At 34.3% G+C, this 3,923-nt stretch overlaps 1 long non-coding RNA gene across 1 annotated transcript; it reads left to right on the top strand.

Moving 5' to 3' along the window:
* Nucleotides 1-1,994: 1,994 nt before the first annotated feature.
* Nucleotides 1,995-3,238, top strand: LOC135801104 (uncharacterized). Its single transcript, XR_010550297.1, has 3 exons — nucleotides 1,995-2,529; nucleotides 2,584-2,846; nucleotides 2,903-3,238. It is a non-coding gene; the product is annotated as an uncharacterized lncRNA (long non-coding RNA).
* The last annotated feature ends 685 nt before the right edge of the window (nucleotides 3,239-3,923 follow it).

The raw sequence follows: 3,923 nt of genomic DNA on the forward strand, positions 1-3,923 counted from the left end.
TATATGGCTTCAATTACACACACAACTACTACATAATTAACTGCTAACCAGATATTTAATATTCCGATCATGTTATGAACTAAATTTCAAACACATTCGTTCCATACTTTATCTCCAACAAAATATTCCATCTAATTAAATTCATATAGATGTTTAGAATGTGGCTGCATGTGTAAAGCTCTTTGTGCAATTCTCGTATTCGCTCTCAATTGAGTGAGTCGTGCCACATGTTTTAATAAACGCTTTAATGACCCTTTAATGCGTTGTAACTTGTAGCGAACATCGGCAGAGAATTCACAGACCTCCATGGATATGCAATGCAGATGCGCGCATCGCCAACAGTTTCTTGCGATGTTTCCTCATTATTAACTCGCTTTTACATACGTGACTAATTTGATAATCAGTGCAATTATAATATTACGCTAACTAATGATATGCAGGATATGTACGAGAGATTTACATTACTCTTTAGTACCTAATCGTATAATCTATAATATAAAAATAAATCGCAAAATCTGTTGGTACGCGCATAACTCAACAACGCCTAGAACAATTTGGCCAATTCTTTTTTTCAAATGTTCGTTAAAGTCCAAGGAAGGTTTTTACGGCGAGAAAAACTGAATAATTGCCGGGAAAACTCTGAAGACGGCCTTTTTCTATAGGATAAAATTTGGCATTGAGATTCAATCATAGTTATAGTTAAATAGTTGAATCCGAGATGGCGCGCTAACGTGCATTATTAGCAATTCTTTATATAATTCATTTCTCTAAAATAAATTTGCGAATCTTATTGATATAATTGACACATAAAGCTAGTTTTATATATTTTTTAGTTTTTTACGGAATTAGTCGTTTGAAACATGCCGAAAAGTAATTAGTAGAATGCCATTTCATCGACATGTGTTTCGTCCATCCTTGAGTGATTTCTCAGTCTCAGTTTCAGTCTCAGTGGAAGTAAGTAAGTATTCAGAATGAGTTGTACGTGTTGAATGTATGATAAATGCTTCCTACACTCGCCGCTCTCGACTTTTTGTCCGTATCTACGTGTTGGTTAATATGCTTCGTTTCACTATGTGTGTTGCTATTTTTTCGTTTTACCACGATCGTATCAAACGGCAATTTGCATTTTTACGCCCCTGATCTTTTGCCTTTTTCTATAGGCATGCGGTTACAAAACGCGCGCGGTGTCGCCATAAAAGTGCAAACGGAACGACGTTTCTAAATATGTGGGGTACGCGACGTGGGCAAGGGTTTTGGCGATGACTGCGAAGGTGTTTTAATCGACGAATAACAAGCGGACAAATAACACCGAACGCAAAAAGCCAGCATAAACGTACATGACAAACGATTATCTCACGGTTGCTTAAGATAAACGATCAGATAAACAATAATTCACGAAATTGGATTATTTTTTAGCCTAAAATAACAATTTTATTACTAAATCTGCTTTAAAAACGTCAGAAAATAAAATTTATACATTTTAAACCTCTGGTACTAAATTTCTTTTTGACTTCATCGATTTATCCGCTTCAAAACATAATTAAACAATTAAGCAAGTTAAGTAAATAATTGTTTAAACAACCGTTACGTCTCTAGCCCAAGTCGAATCTACAACGCGTTAAATTGTTCAGCTTTTTTTAAAATACACACTTGAATGACACTAAGCCACGAAGAATGGAGCGAATCGCTTGATAATTGTCGAATTGCCCAATTTCTTAATTAAACAATGAAGCGCGCGCTTACCAACTGAAGATTAATTAAGTGATCATTCAATTAACAATGTTACAATGCGCTTGATAATTCCGCCCACGCATTGTTCAGGATTGCATTTGTTTTCGACACAACTTGCTGAACAGCTGGTCTATTGACACGAAAAACAAACAATAAATAAAACAGATGTTAGAAGTTGAAAAATTTGCTGATGAAATCGATTTTTTCAATGTATTTTTTTAATTTTTTTAAAATATGATAATAGTTTGCTTTTATTCTCACAGATGGCGCTGCAATGTCTATTTGCAAATATTTTGTTTTATATTTTGCGTGTATGATTTTAAGAAGTTATTCAAAGATTAAAAATTATGAGATAAATGAAAACATTTTTAATCTTTTCGCGTAATTTTTTGCTTTACGTAATAAACTTCTAAAATTAGCCAAAATGTGAGTATTTTTGGCCTAGTTTTATGTGGTCGTTGTTTAACCGGCCCACTTGAATAGTAAAATTCGAATAAAGTAAGCAAGAATCGTAAACGTTCGACTGGAACGCAATTACTCGCCGCCATTTGACGTCGCGTCCTGCACATGCACAATAACGGCATTGTGTTTTTCGACTGCCGGCGCTCTCAAACGAAGCAAAGACGACGCTATAAATATGAATTATGCATGTGGTGAGGTGTGCGAGGCGCGCTAGAAAATTAATGTGCGTCGCTCTGCGACGGCGAGAGGAAGTGATTTTAATAAATTTTTAGTTTTATCGTTTTTCAATCGCATTGAAGCCGACCGTGAAGAAAACTCACTCGAATCCATACAGGTGTATGTGCCTATTCTGCTTATTTATAGCGGACTCATATATTTTATTGGTTTTAGATTGGAATATCTGCGAAATGTACATTGTATGATCAACATTTGAGGGCAACACTTCACAAATTAGTTCTGCTTTGTTCCAGAAAAAGAAAAACTTGAAAGTTTTGAAAAACGTGCTATAACCGCACACCTGTTGAATTAGGTATACTTATCATTAGAAACATGGTTGAAAGCCTTTTTTATTTCTTTCAATGCGATGCACACATAAAGTAATGCCAATAGTTATCACTTACCATCTGTGACGAATAAATAATACATTGCTTATTGTAAGTACAAACAGATTTTAATATGTTTATCTTCTGCATCATTCAATTGAATATAGAAATTATGCAATCGACAATTTTGCAATAAACTGTCGTCAGAGATGCGCTGAAGGATACGGCGTGTGCATTTGGCTTTGGTGGCACCGGCAGCCATAAAACGGATGGTGGATATTGAACATGGACACACACATCGTTTGTCGGTTCTAATGCGTCTCGCACGATGAATTTTATGAAACTGTGCTTGTATCAAGTTTTCTCAACGCACTTAAACGCAGGCATTATTAAAAATTTAAAAAATTTAAATTTTAGTAAAAATTTTCAAATGAAAATTTAAAGAGTTTTTGTTTATATTTGTATTAATCGTGTGTTAAGCGAATCAAATCATGAATATCACCCACTCTGTCAATTATAGTGAAATACGAGTGTTTGAGTTTTACCCTTTAATAATACAACCCCTATGATATAGTAGAAGTTAGTTGGTGATTCTTTGACATGCAATGCCCTTATAATTACCGAATAACACTATCACACCATCATACGAGTCACTGATGTTCATACATTATACGTTTTATTAATGTGTGTGTTTTCAAATGAACACGAATCAAACGATTCATGAGGGTGGATTTACCGATTGGCAATAAGTAAGTGTTTAGAGGGCTTTGAATCTAAAATTAAATAAGGGTAGGAGTTTAGTTGTGTGGTAGATGTCATAGAAGTCAGTTGTGTGTTTAATGTAGTGTTAAATTCATTTTTCTAAAAGTTTTTAAAAGTTGTTGTGTAAAATGGTGTGAATGTAGACAACCAACAATACTTACATGCTTGTAATACTCTATAATGTCTATAAACAGTTATTTAAATTAAGTTAATATTATAAAAATGGTTTTAAATCATTTTTTTTAATTAATATCAATTTTTGTGAATTTTTGCTGTTATTTGAAATTTATTTACTTTTTGAGTGTGTTGCCAAGCAGTAAGAGCGTAAGTAAACCGCGCATGCGCACCGCAAAATCCAAAATGGAAGCAACAGCAGCACATAAACGCAGCCATGTTCCGTCCCACTAACACAAACACGCGCAGCGT

Source organism: Atheta coriaria, unplaced genomic scaffold (assembly GCF_025399875.1).
Source record: "Atheta coriaria isolate IRGN ID8LTWV9N9 unplaced genomic scaffold, Caltech_Dcor_3.1 hic_scaffold_10_pilon, whole genome shotgun sequence".
In the NCBI taxonomy this organism is placed as follows: Eukaryota; Metazoa; Arthropoda; class Insecta; order Coleoptera; family Staphylinidae; genus Dalotia; species Dalotia coriaria.